Genomic DNA, 24,594 nt, shown 5'->3' with positions numbered 1-24,594 from the left:
TGGAAATGATGCCCACCCCCTCCCCCGCCTCCTTGGGATTCTCCTTTCAAGAGGAGCTGTCCAGAAGAATCTACCAACCTCTACTTGGCCATGACATGAGTGAGAAAATATACAGTTTGAAGCCACCAAGATTCAGGGTTTATCTACTGTAGATGTTATATACCCTAATGTAACATCTTTGATACTTAAGACCTTCACATATCAGTTTCAACTACTAGAGAGTGTATTCATTTTCTGTTGTTGTTGTTGTCACAGATTACTGTAATTTCGGAAGCTTAAAACAACACCTATTCATTGTGCATAGTTCCAGGGGTCCCAATTCTGGGCACAAAATATCTCAGGTGTGTCCTCTACTTAGTTTCACAAGACTAAAACGAAAGTGTCAGCCAGGCTAGACTCTTATCTGGAAGTTCTGGGGAGGATTCACTTTCAGGCCCATTCAGGTTATTGGCTCAGTGTAGTTCTTTGTGGTTGTAGGGCCGAGGTCCCCACTTCCTGCTGGCTGTCAGGTGGGGACTGCTATTTGTTTCTAGAAGCTTTCATATTCCTTCTTCTGCTTTCCCCCTGGCCTCTTCTAGCAGCAGCAGGCTGAGTCCCTCTTGCTCCAAATCTCTCCAGTACCCCTCTGTATCTCTCTGCCTTCACCAAGAAGAAGATCTCTGCTTTTTAAGGGCTCATATGATTATATGAAACCTACCTGGATAATCCCAGATAATCTTCCACTTTTAAAATCTGCCAAGTCCTTTTCACTATGTAATATACATATGCATAGGTTCCCAGGGATTAGGGTGTAGGCATCTTAGGCCTCATTCTGCCTACCACAGAGAGTGGCTTTGAAGCTTCATAACCTGCATTTACACTATGATCTTTGAGTTGCAAGACCAAGCCCTCTGGCTAGGTGGATGGCCCCAGCCAACAGCACCCCCACACCAGTGCTATTCCGTGTGTCCTGACTCTCGTGAACTGTTCCTATGGGATTCTCATGCAGACTTGCAAAGATCTGAAATTTATCCATTGCCAATGTCAAGAATCCATTTTTTTTTTCACGTGGTCTGTGTATATCCTATTTATTGTCATCAGTCTAATAAATTATATTTAGTTCTCTTTGGATGGAGAGGGTTCAGGCCTTCTCAACCTATCTTTATACTTTTCTTTATAAAGCTTCAGGTAAGAGAATCCCTTCAAGCATTAATACAAAACATCTATGCAAATATATGGCATATACATTCCCTATACTTCCTTCCTGTGCTCAAGGCAGACATTGCTAATCAATCATGGCACCCTTTCCCAGGGAACGAACAATCAGTCTCAGACTTACTCCTAAATCAGGCTTCCAGGAAGCCACTATCAATCTAGTGCAAGTAGCAGGCTTATAATATTGGCCGCTCACAGTAAGCTGCTCAGGCAGACAGGACCACGTGCTTTGGCATTTTTCCACTTGTTTTGTTGTTGTTGTTGTTTTGTTTTGCTTTATGTTAAACTTCGCAGATTGCCTACTGGGTTTTCTGATGAGGTTTTTTTTTTTTTTTTTTCCTACTTCTTACTTATTTAAAAAACAAACAAACAAAACTCTTCTCGGAAATAGCCAAGTAGGGTAAAAAATAAAGTCCAAATCCTTTTCTCTATTTCCATCTCTCTCCCAGACATCCTTGTAAAGTTCACAAAGTCTCAGTTCAACCACAGATCTCGAAGCTGGGTCACTTCTGAGCTCTGCAGAGCACGAGTGATCTCTTTGCTCCTGGGAGGATACTTCTGCAAGCCTTTTCAGGAACATTTGGTGTGGCTCTAAGCTTTATATAATAAAGCTATAATATCTGACTGTATTATGATGCAGGTTCTTCCTCCGGTTAAATCATATTCTTTATACTCCATTATGGTGAAATGCCGTGTAATGGCTCTCTAATTTCCCACGGAGAGTTCCCAGACATGATTGCTCTATTTCTTGCACCTTTGGCAACTCTGTATTATATATCCTTTGTGACATTGCATTTATACCAATGTCTGTAGCTTTTATTATTTTTAAAAATGTTTTAATGTCTGTAGCTTTTAAAATCTCAAACTCTAGATCAGCGATGGAAAGGGATAGCAATATTCCTACGGAGACACTTTAGCTATACCATTTAGCTATTTCCAGATTATCTAGCATTGTTCAGGAGATTCGACAAAGGAGGATTCATTAATCTACACTCATAGCAGATTATGACCAGGGAGAGATGGGAGCATGTCCATGACCACGACCAGCTTAACTTTGTACTATCAAACAAATCAGCTGAAAAACCATGCTAACACTGAGCTCTAACAACAACAACAACAACAACAACAAAATATTCTTTAGTATAATATATTAAAATCAACTACTCCAGGCTGTCCTCTCTCCTGTCACTATTTATTTTATAGGGTAATGCTATAGTCTACTGTCACTGGGTCATTAAGCCACACTCATGTAAGCCAGTGTGAGTTTGAGGACCATTGAGCATGGTAAATTTGCCCTTCTGCACCAGAATTAAATAAACATCGACACTAAATAACACTGCAGTGATCTTCCAAGATCTCTGGTGGGGTAGTTAATAGCCCTTAGAATGTCTCATTTCCTTCTTGACATGGTGTGTTCTGAACAGCTACCCATTTGGAGAGCTGTGTAAAACAGAATTCAAGCTAGTTTAACACTTCGCAGTAAACGTTGGTCTTCTTTTATTCTTTAGTTTGTCAGTGTCCATATTTTTAATAATTACTATTTTATGCAAAAGCAGTCATGGATTGGCTCAATTTACAAATGGGGCATAAAAGACTCACCTGCCAGAGGTTGAGCAATGGCAGTCATTTTTTAAAAATACATTTAAAAATACATCCATCTTAAAATACAGTTTTATTTGTTTCACTGGTGTTTTTTGAATTTTGTGAATCCTTTGCCAACACTGATAAATATAGAAATTTTGTATAAAAATACAGACTCTTTTGAAAAGTGAGAAGTTTGGCAACATTATACTCAAATTTTGCAAGGACGCCAAAAAGAAGGCACGTGGTCCCTCCAGTTCTTGGCCAACCTGAAGGTGCCTCTCCCCAGCAACACATACCCAGTTCAGTTAACGGCATTTATACCATTTTGCCCAGCCTATGCCCCTGCTGCTCATAGTATGGTCCATGCAGGACCAGCGTTGTCAGCACCTGGGGGCTTACTAGACATGCAGACGCTCCAGTTCCATCCCAAGTGATCCCTGCACCATTCAGAGAAGTGCCGCCAGAGACACTGACTCAGGTGGAAGGAAATACTCGGTTTCTTTAGGGTTGTCTCGGCCTCTGCTGTCTTTGGCTCTTAGTCCCAGCTCTACCTTCCTCCTTTACTTGCTTTCATTGCTCCAATTTAACACTTGAATGGATACACTCTTGTTCTAGCCAGTCTCCCCTTGTCCTCTACAGACAGTCACAAAGCTCTGATATCTAAGAGGGCAAAAACATCCTCTCATTTCTACATTAAGAGTGAAGTTTCCAAGAATGAAATCTTGCCATTTGCAAAACATGGATACACCTAGAACAATTTTCCTCTTTAGAATCGTAGGATTTCTGACTTGAATGAGACATTGCCAAGATCACCTAATCATGTGATTCTTACAGTGGACTGAATGGTGGCCCCTCCGAAAGATATGTCCATGTCCTAACCTCCCAGAATCTCTTACTATGAACATAAATGGAGCAAATTTACCATGCTCAATGGTCGTGAAACTCACATTGGCTTACATGAGTGTGGCTTAATGAGCCATTGACAGTAGACTATAGCATCATCCTATAAAATAAATAGTGACAAGAGAGAGGACAGCCTGGAGTAGTTGAACTTAATATATCTTTTCTGATATATATATAGATATAGATCCTATTGGTTCTGTTTCTCTAAAAAATCCCAATACTGCCCAAAGTCCAATGCCAAGGAATGCTGACAAGCATGAGAAGACAGAAGAGACAAGGAATGGAATCTCCCTTAGAGCCCACAGTCCTGCTGAGAACATCACTGGGAACCTCTGGTCTCCAGAACCCTTAGAGAACAAGTTTCTGTTGTTATAAGTCACCTAGTTTGTGGTTATTTTTTGTGGCAACCCTAGGACCTGAATACAGTTCCCAAACCTGGCTGTTTCTCAGCATCCCCTGGTGGTATAATGAGGGTGAGAATCATGATAGATGGAAAAGAAAGCTAGGGGGACATGCACAGCTAGCTGCAGCCAGAGTCAGAGGCCGGCAGGACTGGCAGCCCCAGGGAGCATCTTAACATGCATTAGACACAGAGAATCTGATGCCCCAGATCTACTGAATCAGAAACCAAATTTTAACAAGATCTCTAAGTGATTCCTCTACAGATTAAAGTTTGAACAATCTTTCCCTAGACAATTTCAATTAGCAACCTTGGCAGAGTTTCTCCTACATCCCATGTTTGTGTTTACCAGGATGTATGAAGTGCTCCTTCGCTCTTGTCTTGCCTAAGTGTATGAGATAATGTGAGTAGAACACCAGTTCCAGGAGAATTCAGAACAGAAAGACATCCGAGTTCCCAGTAGAGGGTGAGCCCTTCCAACTCCTTAATACGACACTCTGAGAACAAAGCCAATCACACACCGAATGAGCTGCTTGAGCCCCAAGGACAAAGGCAAGGATTGCTAATGCATCCATTTCAACTTAGCATTGCCACCCAGGCGAGAAGAGTTTGTTTATTAAAAGGTTTACCTTAAAAGGGGGTTTCATCTGACAATTGAAACTAACCAAAGCACACAGAATTGCTTTCGGAAATTTCAACGTAAGAAATTCTCACCTAGGACTCAAAATAATAGCCTATTAAAATTACACTGGGAGAGTGGAAACTCATACCAAATGGATGATTAGAGAAAATGCAGAGCATTGGTGTGGAGGGTGGGTGGTGAGGAAATAATGAAAGCCTCTGCCCGTCCTAAATTCAGAAACACCAACCCTGCAAATCAGTGCCTGCCACAGAAGGCTCTATTGTTTCCAGCCAGCCACCAGGCTGGTACTGCCCAGTTTCCAGGCACAGCCATGCATCTAATATGACAGGCAGGAGAATGAAGGAATTCAGCGTCACCTACAGGTTTGCCCGCAGTGCAGAAAAGAGGCAACTAACTGTGCATGGGTTAGAAAAATGAGAGAATTGTGAATTGCCTTCTCTTAAGGGAAAATGGGGGGGGGCACTTTTGAAATCAACATAGTCATGATGGATGGTTATAGGCCTTCTGACTTTATTCTATCTAGAGGCAAGATCGGAGCAAATACTGCACTAGATTCAGTCACGCAGATTGAAAGAACTAAAAAGGACACCCGGCCAGTGAAGTAAGCCACGGCACGAGGAGGACACAGTGAATCAAAAAAGAAGAAGAAGAAGAAGAAAAAGAAGAAAGGTGAAAGTATAAAAATGATAGACTAATACCTACTCTACATACTTCATGTTTTTCTTATTTATCTTTACAAAACCAGTCAAAGCGGATAAATATTATCTCTGGTTTGTAGACAAGGAAATGGAAATCCAGAGAGCTTTGGGCCCGGTCATGCAAAAAAGCATGTTGTGGAGGAAAATATAAACATTAATACATGTTTCAAGAGTCCAACGTATGAGAGGCTGGGGGTTAGGGTCATTATTATTCTATCATTGAACTAATACCTATAGCAGAATTCAAGCACATTTGGGTTATTCGAGGCATTTATGTTGGCCTTTATATTTTATGTAAGAAACACCGGTGGCTTTAATGAATAATAGTATTATTGTGGAAGGTTTTTAGATCCTAAGGAGCCTGGGAATTTGCGTCAGTCTAGAAACATGTAAATGAAGAGAGCTGCTAAAATTGGCAGAAGAAAACACTCTGTTCCACATAATTGAATCCCATTCATTTAGTCAACAACTTGTATTGAATGACTATTTTTGGTCGGTAGTTTTGGGCAGTGGGGATGCAAAGGTAAATAAGACAAAGTCTTCATTCTCAAGTGGTTCTTTTTAGCTGGGAAGGCGGAGGTACTTTGGGTATTACAATTCGAAGTGAAAAGTGCTGTACTGGAGATAAGCACGAAGCACGCTCGCCTGCAGAACACAGGCAGAATCAATCATGGCATCATCCTCCAATGGGAATTCAGGCACCCAGAACAATGGAAGTTTATTCTGCCTGCTAACAAGTCCAAATCTTGAAGAACATACGAGAGAGACCGTGGGAGAACACACGAGAAAGAATGGGACCAAGATTCTGAAATACTCATGCCCATACTCCATATCTTCCACTCCCAGTTTGGCTACTACAAGTTCTTAACCATTACTTGGCTAACTGCTGTTAGATAGCAGCATCTTTCTAATGGGTCCCCCACATCCATTCTGGTCCATTTCCACTCCACTCCTCACCCTATGGCCCAAAAGCTCCTTTCAAAATGTAAATCAGATCCATTCACCCACCTCTTTCATTGCTTTTAAAACTTCAATCTCTTCACAAGGCTCTTAGAATAATGCGAAATTCTTAGCACAGCCTGCAAAACTTGCAAAGCCTTACCTGGTCTTTCTCCCCATCTCCCACTGCCGCCCACCCGTTCTCCAGCTGTCACTCTTCCAACTCTTGAATCTGGGGCAAGCTCTCCCTCTAGCCAGATGTTCTTCCCATTTGCTATTTCTTAGCTGCAAATTCTCTACAGAACTCAGTCAGTTACTTGACTTCTCTTCCTGTGTTTCCTAATTAAGGACCATGTGTTACCCTTTAAAAAAAATCTATTTCTTTGTAATAACAAAGTAGCTCAACACAGTGGCCCAAATCTCAGTGTTCCTTGAGCCAGAAGACCCAAGATCAATTCTTAGCTCCACCAATTAGTGGCTGTGTGACTTTGATCTCAACTTGTTCGTTGCTAAAAACTGGTGGCAAGGACAGTGCCTACTCCTGGAATAATTACAAAGACGAGATCAGATAACACATGTAAAATACTTTTCCATTATATTTCTAATTCAAAATGTACTCTCTCTCATTTAATTTTTTTACCTGCCTCTGTTAATATTGTAGTTTTTCTACTGTGTCTGGGTAAGTCTAATTTTATGTATCCATTTGTTCTCAGAGGGAAATATTGGTTTAAGGACTCATGTCTTTCTTCAATTCTAGAGGAAAAAACCCACATCAATTCTCCTTCTTAAATATTGCTTCTTTACCATCCCTTTCTTTTAGAACTCTGTTATTCATGTTGAGAAAATGTGATTCAGTGGAAAACTGCAGTGCTCTGAACAGGAATGGGCTCACTTTCTATAAAGGTCCGGATAGTGACTATGTTTTAGCCTTTGTGGGTATATAATCTCTTTGCAACTACTCACGTCCACCACTGTGCTGTCCAAGCAGCCAGAGACAACATGTAGAAACAGGTAGCCCTGGCTGTGTTCCAATGAAACTGAAGGCTGCCTTTGGCCCAAGACATAGTTTGCCAGCCCATGGCTTTGAGCATGGTCTTCCGGGTTATCTGATTCTAGCCTTTCATTGCCTTTGAGCTATTTTTATGACTCTACCAACCGTAAATAACTAACAGCAATGCAAAAGAATTCTTGTCCGTAGATAGGAAAATTCTGACCAGGCAGATCCAATTTACTTGTCCCTCAACTCTGCATGGAAGAACTGGTTTTGCATTGTCTATTTGTAAACTAGTTTCAATATTCCTTTCCCCGATATAAATGTGTCCTTCTCTGATTTCTTCTTCAAGCCAGTCCTAACGTTTTACAGATCCTCTAGTTAGTCATGAGTGACATCTTGAACATGTTCGTTTTATATCTGTATAAAAAGAATGTTTTCAACCTTTTAAGAAATTATTTATTCTTTAACACACATATTTGGAGCTTCTCAATCTTCATGACATCTAGTTGGTCATTCGTAGTTCTAAACCCTTTTCTGTATCAGGGTGAATCTCGGTATTATATTGGCAAAACAAATTCTTTTTGACAATATCCATTCCAGAATTCAGCCATTTACTGAATGCCTCATCTGAATGATGACGCTTCTCAGTTCTAAGATTTCTATTCGATTTCCACGTTTCTTATTTCATTGTCGCTGGTTTTTGTTTGGGAGTTTCTCATCGTTCCTGTGGACATAGTTTCTGATTTGAGTCTCTTAAGCAACGCCATCAGAACACAAGCTCCGTATGCGCAAGACCTCATGCACAGTGCCTTACACACTTGGAGTAGTTGTTGCCTTGCACTAGGTTTTTCCGGATGGATTTAATTGTTCTAATGATCTATCTTAGGGGTGATTTCGTTCAATTCCTAATTTCAAGGCTGAGACTGTGGCTTCGTATCTGCCATAGGTCTTCAGCTTCCTGAAGCTCATAGCTGCTGGCGTCCATCCCTGGAGTTCCCTTTCTAGCTCTTTTCCCAAACGTGCTTAGCACCTGTCTCCAAGCCACAAGCTTGGTTCTGCTCTCCCACCCTCCCTTGCCACCTTTGACTCAGTTACTGGCACCAATGTCTCTGGAACCAGGGGTGTCCGTTTCCAAGCCGGGAGACCAGCTTGAGGAGATGTAGACCCTGTCCCCAAGACTGGCCATGTCTGTGTTGGTGTGGCCTGTTTGTTGTTTCATCAATTACTTCAATGCTTTCAGAACCCAAGAGACCCCATCAAGGAACGAAAACCCGCTACCATCTCAACTGCAATCATGTCTCTAGCTCACATCGCATAAAAGGTTCATTTGAACATTAGAAAACAAAAGAAAATAAAATTTTGCATCTAAATCTTTTACATTTGATGGAAGAGTCAATTAGCTACTTGGAAAGATGTGAATACATGGGAATGATTTAAACTATATTTAAACTATTTGATAAATGTGAGCTTTTTAAATCCTCTAGAAAAGGCTAATGAATGCAGCACTAATATTCACAAACTGATAAGGGCTTTGCTGCCACTTCCAAAATGCAATATCAACGCATTAAAAATTTCAAAATCACTCCCCGAATAGTTTTGAACCTTTGCATTTTTCCCCCCAGAACCTTCCAGTTCTAAAGAAAATTCACTAGTCTGGTGTGCATGCCTGAGTTCCCCTATCCAGCACCTATTAAAAAGATAGTATCTTAATGTAAAGGAAGATCATACAAAGAGACAGGAAATTGAGTGCTTAATGAGTTTGCAGTGATTCCTTTCAAATAAATTTAGCACATCTGCACATACGGGGCGTACCTACAAAGAGCGAAGTTTGAATTTGTTCCTCGAAGCCTAAATACAAACAGAACAAACAGACACTCTGCACCGTGATACCCAAAGATGCTTGCTACGGGCATCTGGCAGGTGGAGGCCAGGGACACTGCGAGACACCACACTGCAGTGCCCAGGACACCCCACAATAGAATTTTATGTGACTCAAAATGTCAATAGGGTAGAGGCTGAGAAACCCTGGGGTAGACTTTACAATCCCCAATGGAAAAGTGTTTAATTACTTGTACATATAATTATATATACATATATAATTTCATTATTATATACACATATGCACATATTTTTAAGTTTATGTACATCACATCCCTGTGTCTCTGCATGGGAGTGTTCTATCTTGCAGGAAAACATGATAGCATGTTAGTGAATTTTGGGAATTTCCTGACGTAGCTCCCAGTTCTTCCCATCAGTGCTTCAAGGTAAGGTCCTGAGCACTTTCTACTTAACTCATTGAACCTTCCTAACAACACTTCCAGGTGGGTAATATTATTCCCATATTATATATAAGAGAACTAAGGCCCAGAGAGGTTAAGTAGCTTGCCTGAGGTCACAGAGCTAGTAAGCGGGGGGGGGGGGGGGGGGGGGTCCAGGACCTTCACCTGGATAGTCTGGTTGATCTTAACCTCTTTGCAATATTATCTAACTGCTGGCACAGAAAGATCTTTAGAGCCTTTTCCACTGGAAACCCCACTCTCCTGTCCGTCTGTCTGTCTACAAACAGTAAGCTTTTGCACTGGTTTTCATATAAGCCGTAGAGAAGTCTGAATCATTAAGAAAACTTCAGTAGGGGAGGAAGGCTCACATCAAAGCTACAGAGATGAATGCTAATGAGAAGAGTAAACATATAAAACTGCTTTTTTTTTTTTTTCCAAAACCGATTTGCAAGTCCCTACCAGGTGCTGTTGCAGATAAAGCGGGGTCGTGGAAATAGTTCTCTGCATAGGAGGAACAGGAGGTGCGCCGAGCCTCAGTCTTAGCCTAGGGTGTTTCTTATAGCTAAGTCGAGCATTACGTTTGATTCATATTGGCTGGATTTCATCGCAGGATCCTGGAATGCCCAGAAAGTACCAAAAAAAGGCAGACTCGGGCCACGATCAGAAGAATTTTATTATCCAAGTTGCAACATGCAAATACCCTCTTTGCATTCTGCGTTTTGCAAACACCGAGTGGAAAAATAAGGAGGAAAAAAGCAGTACGATTCATGCTTCACAAAGTCCTGTAGGTTATTACCATGTCTTAAATTGTGAGTTGCAAACACAAGCTGTTCTTAAACAAGAACAAAAAGAAAAAGCAGATGGTTTCTTTTTACATCCTGTGAAACTTTTCCTGAATGCAAGCGTATGTTCCCTTCTCCCCAGCTGGCATTCCCATACAAATGATCCGTGTTCTGTCATTTTGAGAAAAATTTTTGATCTCCATCCCCCACCCCATTCTAAATGCCAAAATACCTAGAAATGAGAGCTGGGAAAAGGATTGCCAAAATATTTTTATCAAAATAAGTCTCTGAGGCTCCATCATTACAAACCTGCTCAGAAACCCAATTGGGCTTGCGACCGGTATCACCATCATCTTATTACTGTTATTAACATTATTTTGTATCTTCTGTGTGTTTCTTCCAAAGGACATCTTTACTGATAGTCCCTTGTTTTTGCTATACGTGGCACAGTAGGAAGAACTGAGATTTGCCATTACATAAATTCTAGATCGTATGGATTCTCGGATTCAAATCCTAGCTCGGTGACTTATTAAATAACTGTACACCGTAGAGAAAATTGTTCAGAATGTATTTAAAATTACTTATTCTGTGTGACTCTCAGTTTGTTCACTTTCAAAATGGAGGCAGTGACATCTGCCTTTGCAGGGAGATTTTGAAGATCAATTTCTGTTTGAGAGGCACTGCACGAAATCTTGTTTGCCGCATTCATATGAATAATGAGAGCAATAGCACTTATTTCTTAGGATTATTTGAGGATGAAATAAGACAGCACTTTCTTTCTAAAGCATTCATGAAGTGCCTAGAACATACTAAGTTCTAAATAGATGGGAGTTATTATTGAGTTGTTATTGTTTTATTGTTATTGTTAATCTGGAGGAGTGTGTGGGGACCTGAAGAGTCTCAAACAATCTTCGATTCCCCTCAATCTCCTACAAATGTTCACTGCTATCCTGGCTTAGCAGTTGCCTTAACTGCACTACATATCTTAGTGGCCAAGAAAGTGTCTGTCTAGTTAACACTTAAATTCTTCTTGTGTCTCAAGAGTTTTCAGAAGAGGAGATGGCAGTTTTTTCTGACTGGTTTAATACTATAGCTGGATTCCTTTGTTAAGGCCAAAAGCTACACTTGGTTTAGTATTGGTTATTTATTTCTGTGCAAAAAATTATCCCAAGTGGAATGGTTTAAAACAAAACAAACAAACAAACAAACAAAAAAACATTTCAATCACGCAATTTCTGGGGATTAGGTCTCCAGGAACAGCATAGCTGGGTGGTTCTGGCATGGGGTCTGTCAGGAGATGGCAGCCAATGGATTCGCCTGGGCTGTAGTCATCTGAAGGCTTGACTGGGGCTGGAGAATCAGCTTCCAAGATGGTGCCCTCACAGGGCCATGGGATTAAACAAGCAATCAGAAAGGGAGAGGGAGAAGCCATAGTGTGTTTTATAACCTAATCTCATATGTGACATGTCACCATTTCCTTTGATCCTGTTGGTCACACAGATCAACCTGGTATAACGTGGGAGGTCTCTACCCAAACGGAAGCAGGGACTGCTGGGGGACATCTTGGGGGCTGGCTACCACAGTCTCTGGCCCAGTCATTTATAGTAAAGTAACTAAGTTTGATAAAGTAAGGATAGGGAGCAAGACCACCTCCCACATGAATTCACGGCATCACCATTAACTGGATATCCAGCTCAACCTCTCCCTCTTCCAAGAAGCTTCCCTGACAAGATGTATATTCCATCATCTCCTTCCTATGAATGTTGACAGCATTTTGTTCATGCACCTCTGTTTTAGCAATGCCGTTTTATTTGGTTTTTATTTCACAAAAGCTGGTCTAGTCACCTTGAGGGGAAGGGTTCTGTAAAATGCTGCTTTGAATTCCTTAAAATTCCTAGCATGTGCGAAGTACATGGAATCGGGCAAAGTTCAACCCCAGCTCCATGATCTTCCCAATGCACAGGTCTAAACCATGACATTCCTGTTTAAATTGCCTTGAAGTTCTCCAAAACCCTGAGTCATTAAATGGTAGTTCCATCTTGGCCACTACATACAATATAATAGACACAAACTGAGGGTTTTGCAGGGGACGAGGTTAGGGGGTTGTGGGAGCCTGGTGATGGATATTAAGGAGGGCACGTGTTGCATGGAGCACTGGGTATGATGCATAAACACTGAATCTTGGAATACTGAAAAAATAAAGTTTAAAAATAAAATAAAATAAAATAAATAATAAGTCCATGCACACTTCTACTTAAAGACTTTTGCCTTGCCTCTCCTTTTTCTAGAACATTCAGTATCTATACCTTCAGTATAGATACCTTCAGTATCTATCAGCATAGCTTGCTCCTTCATCTCTGTAAGGAAGTGCTTTGCTCAGATGGTGGTTTCTTACTGAGGCTTATGTCAAGCACAATGTTTAATACAGCAACCAGTGTTTGTCCGTCCTCACCACCGACAAGCCTTTTACCATGCCCCAAACTTCTTTTCACCTTAGCACCTATCACCTTCTTCAGAAAACATAATTTACTGATTTGCTCTATTTATCATCTGTCTTCCTTTCCAGAGTATCTGCTCCCTGACGACAGGACTCTCGTCTGTTCTGTTTTGAAGTGTATGTTTAGTACCTGGACCAGTGTCTAGAATATACCAGATGCTTAGTAGGGAATTCTTGAATAAATAAGTTGGAATAATATATTTCACAATGGAATTTGAAACAAAAAGTCTTTGTCAGTGAGTCTCCAGCTAAATAGATATTTCAACTAACATCAAGAACTACTTTCTCAAGAATTCTGATTGTTTGGGTTATCTTCTTATATAAATCATTTAGGAACCACTATATAAAGCAAAAATATTAAAATAAGAATAAAAATCTAATGTAAAATGTTTTAATATTTTTGTAAAATTCACTAAAGCTACAGTATAGAAGTTCATAGATTTTATTCATCAATTCAGTTAAAACAACATTCAACTCATTCAAGCAACTAGTTTGAGTGACTTGAGCTCAAAAAGTAAAATAAATATTTAACAGAATCGATGTACAAACATTTTTATTCATTATACATTATTGTTCCAAAGCTCTAAATAATCACAGTGGTTCGTTCTTTCTTTCTTTTTTTCTTTCTTTCTTTCTTTCTGTCTGTCTTTCTTTCTTTCTTTCTTGTTTTAGCTTTACCTCTAACACTCTAAGTATGACTGGTATCTGCTTTCTAGATTGGGACATATGCTGAGAATTTACTCCTTCTTTTGTTCTCAAAATGGTAATTCTATGAGAAGTTAAAGCCAATATATTTTGAAAAGAAATGACATAATAATAATAATGTAACTTTGTGATCAAATATTAATGTTTTTCTACATGTTTATTGTGCTGTTAAATTAAATGATTTCCGTGCATAGGCAAAATAAACCACACATATTCTGCCACAAAAGAAATGGTAAATCAAATATCTGGCTATTTAACAATGTTTTCTCTATTTTCAACACTTGCAATGTCCTCATTCCTGAATTAATCCCTGGAAGAAAGTTTGAACCACAGAGCAGAAATGGAAGAAAAGGCTCTTCTAACAAAAAGAGGTTTGCATTCTAATTGTGTAATTATCAAAGTCCAGCATTCACAAATTTACATCTTGTAGTGGTGTTTAACTTGTTTTACTAATCTTTCATTTGTATATAAGTTTAATTAATTCTCCCTGAGTGACAGTCTTTTCTTTGGAAGATCATGTTTAACCTCTTGCGTTAAAATTCTATACTCCTTTCATCTAATACAAGCAACATACAAACAATTAAGGCACCTACATTAAAAGATCTGGGATCCCAAGAGTTGACATGTTATCCCAATAATGTGTGGCAAATTTGTGTGGAACCTGCTTTACTGCCACTTCTTAAATGGCCCCTTACTCTGCCTATCGCTAAGAAAGAAGATCAACACAGCATTCTGAAATGCACATTTATTTAAAAAAAAAAAAAAAGGATTTAGTAGATAAAAGACCCAAAGAAGCTATTACTGATAGCGGGTCTCTGAAAAATCTGGGATGGCAGAAAAAATGGAAGCATGGAAAGTAGGACCCATCATCTAGGATCCTTCCACCATAGTTCAGTTCAGCTTATATTTTTTAGAATTTCATAGTCTCGAAGTGTTTTCATATTGAACTGATGCTGTGAACTCGTTAACAAACATTAAGCACACTGTCGTGAGCAGAGACGGTAACTCTATTACAGATGAGATTCATTTTGAAATGACCGTGATCTACACACCCATCTATGATATAGGGAATAGTGGTGGATGGTGTAAGGAAAATAGGACGCAGAGGCCAGACCGAGTGTGGCTAGCCAGCCTTCTAAGATGGCCACACTCTGGTATAATGGCCTTCTCTTTAGAATGTGAGAATCTATCTCTTGACCCTAACAGAACACAGGAAAGATGATGAGAGATCCCTTCTGTGATTAGGTTACAAACGGTAGTAACTTTCATCCCACCAAGAGACTATCTTTATTACTGGCTCGAACGAAGCCAGCTGCCCTGACAGAGTAGCCCATAGGGCAAAGAAGGAGGGTGGCTTCCAGGCAACACTCAGAACATGAAGCGCTCAGTCCAACAACCCGAGAGGAACTAAAGCTTGCCAACAACCACTGAGCAAGCTTGGAAGTAACTCCTTCCCCGGCTGATGACTTCAGATGAATCCCCAGTCCTGGCTCGTGGCTTGATGGCAGTGTTGTGAGAGAGCCTGGATTAGGGAACCCAGCCCAGCCTGCCTCACCCACAGAGAGTGCAAGGTAATGAATATGTGCTCTTTCGGGCTGCTGAGTTTTGAGGCAATTTGTTCAACAGTCATAGATAACCAGTCCAGAGTGACCTTGGAAAGAAACCCTGAAAATAGATCCTTGCTTACTAAAAACTGAACCATGAAAATAGCAGAGGAAAAAAGCCCCCTTTGTGGGGTGGGAATAATACTTTGCTACCTCCCTTTGCAAAGGAGAGAGGGCTCTTATGGGAGTCAAGTTCAAATGGAATCTGTAACTACTCTAGGGGATGGCATTTTCGGTGAGGGGAATAACAGAATTATAAATAGAGAAGAACACAGCCAAATACTCTTTTCCTCCTCTCATATGACCTGTAGTCTTTCTTCCATCTCTCACCAGATGCGGTCATACGGAATTAGGCCTTCTCTACCCCAGCTTTCCTTACGGAGCTCACAGACACTTAGTATGCAATGTCCTTGATTTGGGTCTACTTCGTCAAATCATGTCACCTATTTTAGTAAAATTTTTCAAATGTAATCCAGCCACAATTTTGAGACCAATTTTAAAAAATGGATTGCGCTTGACACAGTGTTACCAAAGTCCTGTTTTAGCCGGTAAGTTCATGCAAGCGTTCTCCAAAGCAACAATATTCTACCATAGGTGATTATCGTTTTATGAAGAAAAATAGTTTTTAGAAATGATAAGGGGAAAAAAATCTCATAATAAATGATCATCCTTTAAAATTAAATGTTTAGTGTTATAAGAAACTTATCACTTTTTTTCATCCTGCTATGAAGCTGTGTAAATTTTGCCACATATGTGGACTAATTTTAGGAACCACTGATTTAGTCTATATGATTCTCTTAGCAACAAGGAGCAATCAGAAATTTCTGTCCCTTCCATTTGACAACCCCAACACCAGGCCAGAATAAGATTCACCTCATCGTTAGTTGTACCTGATTTTATCTTTGCTGCGTCGGCGTACCTGGGGTCACCATGTAAAACATAAGATGCCTGGTTCACTGGAGTTTCAGATCAATATGGATAACTTTTTAGCATAAGCATGTCCCATACATGGAACAAATATTACATGGGACGTACTTACATTTTTAAAAAATAATGTATTTAAAACTATGCTTAAAAATAAACAATTTAGTATTCAGCCACCAGGCATCCCGTACTTTTATTTGCTACTTCTAGTCATCCCTGCTGTGGAGTGAGTTACTCTGGGAAAGGATAAGACTAACTGGAATAATTATTACTTCAGCTCGAGCTAGGAGTTTAAAATAAGTAGAAGTTTTGTGTGTGGAAGAGGGGAGGATCTTTCCTGTGGGAGCTTACGTTCCCATTGATGGAAATGTCTTCTACATAAACTATACTCAGGACTCACTTAATGAGAGCCATATCTCTAGAGAAGATTTAGATTCTCTCCTTAGGAGTCGAAATTTTTCACACGGGCCACTGAGGTCAAGAAACACAATGACCTCACCTTTCTTGCCAATGGACCAACATCTGAATCCGTTGAATAAAGCCTTCACTGTGATCTTCCTCCTGTCATCCTCCTGAATCCTTTCTTCAGCCAAGGACACACTGTAGGCTTTACTTCATATCTGGCCAACTCAATCACACACCAATATGTTCTTTTGGAAACTCAAATGGCTTTCCCATGTATCAGGTTCTCTTCCTATTTGGGGAAAAAAAAAAAAAAAAGATAGGTACCCACTGGAAATTCTTAACCTTTGAAGATGCAGGTATATTAAACCCCCAAACTTGAAATTAGCCTTGTTGGGGGGGAAAAATCATCTTCAGTCACTCCAAGGTGAGCCTTTGATTATCTGAAAATATAGAAAAAGAATCTCAAAGAGAGCTATCATTCTTGAGTACCATTCAGCTTCATTCTGTGTCCTCCAACCATCTATCTTTATCTCAGATTCATGCTCTACTCTTTGATAAGCGGAGATCTAGCCCAAAACCTTTATTCCAGGGATGAGGAAACAGAGGCCAAGAGGAAATGAGAACATGGCCCAAGTTCTATGACAAAGTTATCACTTTTGCAGAAGTGTTTTCTCATCAATATCCTAACAACCATTGCCTAGAAGAAGGAAGGGTCTTGAGTGATGTGGCTGGATTGCCAGGAGCCAAATGGACAGGATGCGGAAGGTTAAGCGTCAAGCAAGTCACCGAAGGTCAGAGTTGAAAGGAGCAGCTGAGATATCAAACCCTCTCATTTTCTGCATGTCAGAACCACTCAATGCCCACTGAAGGGAAAACCGCCTCTCCAAATGTATACACTGGTTTGCAAGACTGGAGCTCTAGGCTTCGCTTCTGCCAGATCACAGCCACTCCCGAAAGACAGCACGTTGAGTAATTCTCAAATCCCCTGTCTACACTTTTCCAGCAAGTTCTTCTGCTAAATCCAAGCTGATTGAAGCATGGCCCTTGGTTTCCCTGGGTCCTAGAATATTGGGTGCTTATTAAAAGTGCAGAATCCCGGGGGGTAGAGTCCTTCCATCTGCATTCTAACAAGGCTATTTCTGATGCATTTGCAAAATTGATAGCCATTCCCTGAAACATAATTGAGTTCCTTATTCATTCTTCCATTAACTATTTTCTGAGGCCTTGGAGTGCAGTGAACCATACTAAGCACTGTGGCGAACAGAGATGTGAAAGATACCTCACACACTACAGATGTGTTTTCTGGGTTCAAATCATAGATGCATCATCATCTGCCAACAGCATTACTCTGAGTTTCTAGAATCTTAGGGGGAAAATTAAGTGTGTGTGTGTGTGTGTGTGTGTGTGCACCAGCACACGCAAGTTGTGTTACAGCCCTCTTGGTAACAAGTCACAGAATTCCAACCAGAGCAGGGGGATTTGTTGTAAAGGAGAATGGACGCTTACAGACCTAAGGCAGGAAATCAACTGGTTCTCAGAAACATCCAGAATAAGGGGGCTCACGTGCTGTATTAACTCTCCCTCCGTTATTTATCCGGCTCTTTCTATCTTTTTATGGATGTCTGAATCATTCTTCTCTTGCCCTCTCCCACCTCTGCCTCTCCCCCCTCTATCTTCCGAATGCACTTCTCTACGTCTCTCACCCACAAGGAAACACAGACCTCCAGTGTCTGGAATGTACTTTACCCAGAGGCTTCTCTGTCCATCACGATAACTTAGTTCAAACACTGACCCCCATGAAAGGACCTTTCTAGCTAACGCTTACTGGGCACTTACGATATGCAACTGTGGCTCACAAAATCCCTGGCTATCTGACAATCACCTCTCATTTAATTGCTCATGTCCTATTCTGTTGCATATTTATGGCATTTATCCAAATCTGAGAGTATCATGTTTCTCTATTTGTTTACCCATGGAACTTCCGTCTTACCATGCTAAAGCATGGGCTCCGTGCAGGACTATGCCGGGGCTAGCTCACATGGGCTCCGGATGGCTGACTGTCGAATAACCAGGAATTTTGTGACCCAGTTGTGAAACGGTCGTTAGCTTGAAACTGATCATGGCAGGAATATGTATACCATAAAAACTGACAAATGCTACAAATCAGGACTTTTAAAAAATTTTCCCAGCAAGTTGGTCTACCAGCATACCAGAAGTTACCCCTTCCCTTTGCACTGCTGACGCCTGAGGCATTCCGCATGGAATGAACATGAAATCAACAGATGCATGACTTTTATCATTTTAGACAATTTGTTTTTCTCCTAAATCCAAACCTCTTGGGAAATTTTCCAGCGTGGAATAAGGTGCTCATGCCTAAACAATTAACTATGGCAAAGTAACAAGCTTGTAGTGACTAGGGCGGGTCCATAGACGGCCAGCTGTGCTGATGCGGGTAGAGGTATCATTTCTGGAAAAGACCCAGGGTAAGCAAAAGAGAGGGGGAAAAGTGTTTATCACATTTATCTCTCCCATTGGACTAGGACCTTTGTGAGGCTGAACTGATTTCTTACTCAACCTTGCAGCCCCTCTGCTCATCAGCACACCTAGTGAAGAATGATAAGATTCATTTGTATTAAAATGTAACTTTGTTTTTTCATTGTGGAGTTTTATCCAAGTATATAATGGACACAAATAAGTTCAGAAAGTTACTCCAAGGCTTTCCCCAGGGAACAGCAAAGATCTTTAATAAATACGACTTGGGGAGAGCAGGGACTCGGTTTGAAACCTTTCTTCTAAAGCTCACTTGCTTTATTCGAGGAAACCGACAGAAGGAGCAAATCCAGTGATGCGCCTCCATGGCGTGCACCATTAGACGAATACCTCAGGCCAAATCAGATGAACTTGCCCACCGGACTCCGCTCTGTGTTAACAAACCGCATATTGCATGCCCTAATGAAAATAACGAGCCATTTTTGATGAACAACCCAATTTTTAATTTTGCCGTTGTCCAAACATACAGTAATAACAAGGGTGATGCAGAGCTCTTTTATAATTCTCCCCCTTAGGTGAGGAATTTGGAAGAGTAGTTAAAATCCAATTCCCTCTTTCTTTCAAATAGTGTAGTCAAAGTGCTGTGTCTCTAAGTGGCTGCTTTTTGCTGCCTGACAGCATACGTTATTTGCCTTTTTTTTTTTTTTCCAAAAAGGCTTTCCAGCAAGTGCCGTTGGTAAAAGGATCTTGACAAAGTTTTGGAGGTAAGAGTGATACTCAGACATAAAGCAGTGGCTCTTTCCATTTGTCACAAACCCACAGCTAATTAAATAGCGGTAACTTCTCTCCTCCTCGGCCCACTGATCAAGCTCCAGGGTTGATCTGTAAGCAGGTTTTTCCATGAATTGTGGGCCACTGGAAAAATCTGTTAACACAAAGCTAGTTGGAAGCTTTCTCTTCCGTGGCCCCAGAGCAGGATGAAGCACTTCCTAGCGATGACAACAATCTTGGAAGGATAGTTCTCTGAAATTCACCTGTAGCAAACTACCTGCTTAGAATCGAAGGCCAGGTGGGCTAGACCTATGGACGTCCCCACCACCTCTCAGGCCCCTGAAGATTAGCTGTCTCTTTCCTAGTCCTGAGGTCCTGGGCACACGTCTCTGGCTGCATTTTCAGGCACATTGCTGACATTCAGGGATCATCTTAGGAGGTTGCTATAAATTTCAATTCAGAGAGAAAAAGAGAATCACAATATTCAAATTCTGGTAAAGTTTGTTGCATGACAGCAGGATGCAGAGCAAACTCGCTCTAAATAAAGACGTTCAAATCCAGTCCTGAATCAAAAGCAAAAGTAATGATGCCCCGAAGTGAGGTTTTCTTAGTACCCCCGTTAGACAAAGGAGAGTGCCTTGTGGTCAGGAACCGTCCCTGCTCGCCAGCTTCCTTCCTTAGTCCTGGGTTGCCTATTTTATTGTTCCAATAAAGACAAAAACAGGCCCAGAGAAAGTGCTCCCAGCTAGAGCTGCTACTTCACCCGGACACTGGGAAGGTCGGAGATGCTCCTTCTCGGTCACCAGAGTCATCTGTGGCTTCCTTAGGCCAAGTCCACTGCTGAGTCACCTTAACTGAATTATCCTCTCCCTTGCAAGAGGAATCGGCAAAGAGCACTTTCAGAGTGAGCCTCAACCCTGGCTGCACGTTTAGGATTGTCTGAGACCGTTCAAGAATGACCGAGAGCGGGCCTCCGATCCCAGGGGATTTTCTTCAGTGGGTCTGGGGGTGGACCCAGGGGTCAGTAATTTTCAGAAGTCGTACAGAGCAAGTGGTTTCAAGAGTGTCAGACCAGGAAGAAAACTGAGACTCACGAGGCTCCCTTTGCGATCCACCAGCCACACATGTTGAAGGCAGGCGCACCCACCCACAGCACCCTGGATGTGGGCGCGTTTCCTCAGATCCAGATGAGATGCGCAGCTCAACCACACACCGCGTCTGGGACACATGATGGAGGCTTGAAGACCTGGGATCACGGGTCTGGTGTAAGTAGTGGAGACGGCCCGTGGGGGCCATGGTCAAGGGAAAAGCCATGCCCTGTCCAAAGCTGCCTCAGGAAACTCGCCAGATTGTCCAATTTTTCAGGAAAACCTCTGAACTGGATTTCTCTATGAAATCTCTTGATTTTTCAGTATTGGCTCTTTCCCCCTCTTAAACACAGGGCAGGCTAAAAGAAACGTCTTTGGGCCCTGGTGCTTGTGGGACATCTCCCGGCCCAGGGACCTCAGGGGACAGTCATCTGAACCATCCCGAAAAGCCTTCCCTTTGACCTTTTCTTCAACGCCCCTTCCTCAGCGTCCGCTACAAAGAGAAAAGTCGGACACGCTGCTTAACGGTCCGCCGATTAGAAATGCGTTTGGCCATAAAAGACTCAATCTCAAGAAACAGACTGAGGGTTGCGGGGGGGAAGGGGGACGGGAGAGGGTGGTGGGGAAATGGACATTGGGGAGGGTATGGGCTATGATGAGTGCTGTGAAATGTGTAAACCAGATGATTCACAGACCTGTACCCCTGGGGATAAAAATACATTATATGTTTATTAAAATAAAAAATTAAAAAAAAAAAAAAGAAATGCGTTTGGATGTAATAAGGACTCGTTGCCATGAAAAAAATACCGCCCGATCTGAGAGCCAGTGGGGCCACTACCACGAGCACCGAGGGAAGTAACAATCCGCAGGGTGATGATTGTAGAGCATGGGCTGTTCTGCACCCGAAGCGCCGTCACAAGGGGTCAGTGGCGAAGCCGAGCGCCCCGTGCGCACTGGGCACCGGAAGCTGGTGACAAGTGTAACCCGAACAGAAAGGACAGAAAGAAGTCATAACCTCGCCGGGCTCCATAAATAAGCACAAATACATCCCTGCCTCCCTGAATCTACATCTTTGAGGAAGAGACAGACCATAAACAAAAATATGTCAGGAGCGTGTGAGGAAAGAGAAAGGAGATGTCACGTGGGAAGGGGGCGTGGGGGATGGGAGCGTGCGGGACTCCGGCGGCCGCGCAGACACTGGCCTTAAGCCCGAGGTCCGGACAGGCAGGTGGGGCGCGGGGCGGGGGGGTGGGGATGGCTGTGTAACCCAGGGGCCACAGGATCCAACGTATTTTAAAAGGATCGCTCTGCACGGAGAGCTCCTGTGTCGAGAACGTGCTGTAGGAGCCGATGGTAAAACCTGGAAGTCCAGCTCTGGGAGGAGGATGCAGTCGTCCAAGCAACAGAAAACGTCTCCAAAGCCCAATCCGAAGTCAGCTGGCAGGACACTGGGAAATGCATATCAGGAAGGTAAAACCAGCAGATGCCCAACACGCGCCTTTAACCATCTTCCATTCTACCAATTAGCGCTTTTGCCTCCAAGCCCATCCTGGCACGAAGCGCTGAACAGTGAGTGTCACAGACTCATCAGCCCCAACTTAAGGAAAAGAAATTCCTCCACTCGGGAGGCAAAGGTCCTGCGGTTGTGGAAGTCCGGATGGTAAAGCGACAATGATGGCTTTTACTCCGTAAACAGCCAGCGAATGTTTGAGTTATGGGTAACAATTAAGTCCTAATTGGCAATAATGTAAATCTCTTCTGAATGGACGTGGTAAATATTGAAACAAACGAGCTGCTGTTTTTCAGACCTGGATGGCCGTCAGTCAAAATGAAAAGCTAATTTCAGCCTTGGAGGCAAACTCTGTATTTTAATCAAGTGTGACAAAGTGGGAACAATAAATTGGCATTTAAGGTGAGGGGCTATTTACTTCTCTGCTGCAATGCTTGTGATGATAAGTTGCGCTGCCCCCTCGCACAGTGAAAGCAAGCTAGGGCTTTGATCCAGAGCACAAGGAAACATCTGGGGAACTGGCCAGCGGCAGAGTTCAAAGACAGCTGAGAGCTGAAGGCAAATGACCCACCTTCCCAGGTGTCCGGTGCTGTGGCGGTATCTTGTGCTATTTGATTGTCCGCACCATAGCTGGCCAATGTAATTAACCAACATTTATATTGAGAATCACGAAAATAAAGGGTAGGTGTGTGTGTAGTGTGTGTGCATAGTTTCTTACCATACTGCAACCCAGCGTTAAAATCTAATTATTAAGGATCTATAATATTAGTTTTATAATTAATTTACTCAAGAATTATTAACGAGGTGCCAATTATGTCCAAGGTGCTCTTATGATGATTCCCACTGGGGATCATCAGCAGACAAAACATTTGAAGTCCCTTCTTTCCAGTAACTTACATGCTAATGAAAAGTAAAAGCAGCCGTAACTGAGTTTTACTCTGAAAGCCTGGACTATTCTGTTATTTGTGTTGACATGTATCTTCTTCATAACAAGCCCTTGGCTTAGCTACTTTTGCTATCTCCACTTCAAAAGTGAAAATCCTAAGGCACAGAGAAGTTGAGTAATGAAACCCAAATCACAGAGCTATGGCTGCTGGGATGGAGAAGTGAGCCAGGCAATGTCCTCTTTGACTGTCAAATCTAGAGGGGAAGAAAACATTAAAGGAAGAATTGCAGGCATTACACCTGTTACAAAGGAAATGTATGGAGCTGGGGTAGGGGGCGGTAATAAGACCCAGCCTAGCTTGAATATTGTTTATTACAGTAATAACTTGTCATATGTCCTCTCATAAACATGCATCTGTTTTCCCAAGTAACATGTCTGGCTGATTTGAGGACAATAGCTGGTTTTGATCTTTGCTAAAACTGGTGGTCTAGAATTTGAATTTTCTCTCTCCATAGTCATTTTAACCTTAAATTCTATTAAGGGTGGGCCAAGCAGAAGAGGGTGAGCTGGGTATCTTCTAACACATTAAACTTCTTGAATCAAGCAGTGTATATAATTTATATATGTAATGTTCTGAAGATTTCATATCTTCTGTGAGTCTCTGTCTCCGTATAAATTATTTATATGCTTTAATATTTCAATAAAGCCAGTAGGGTTCATGTTGCTCTGAATCACTCATTCTAATGCTCAAGAAAGAAAATCAGCTTGTAAAATATTTGTCTTATTAATCTGAACATATTGAGGGGATTTTCTTAATTGTACAGGGTTTAAGGGTATGATACCAAAAAAAAAACGAAAAGAGAAGGAAAAAGAAAACTCTTTCGGGCTCCAAGTCTCAGGTGCTGACCAGGTGACCCAGTGCTGTGTCCTGGGATAACTCCAGCAGAGAAAGAGATGTGGAGAATTTAAAAAGATAACAAAGAACAACCAAAAAAAAAAAAATGCTGATTTCCTAAATAAGCTTTGTTAATTACCTGATGAAGGAATTGTGAGCTTTCTCACCTTCGCGGGGACAATCACGACACAATAAAAGCTCCAAGTTCCCAGATCACATTCTCCAAAACCGTCTGCGGATGAGCTTCTAAGCTCCAGCCAGAGAGCAGAAGGCCACAGAAGACTCCGTCCTTTCACCTGTCACATTCGGCAACTTATTCGTCCTGTCCGTTCCTCAGTTTCCCCAAATGTTAATGGGGATGATAAGTGTATCCATTTCATGAACTCAACAGGAGAGTTCGATC

This window comes from Martes martes, assembly GCF_963455335.1.
Source record: "Martes martes genome assembly, chromosome: 9".
Taxonomy (NCBI): domain Eukaryota; kingdom Metazoa; phylum Chordata; class Mammalia; order Carnivora; family Mustelidae; genus Martes; species Martes martes.
The sequence above is the reverse complement of the archived record's forward strand: the minus strand, read 5'-3'. Positions refer to the sequence as shown.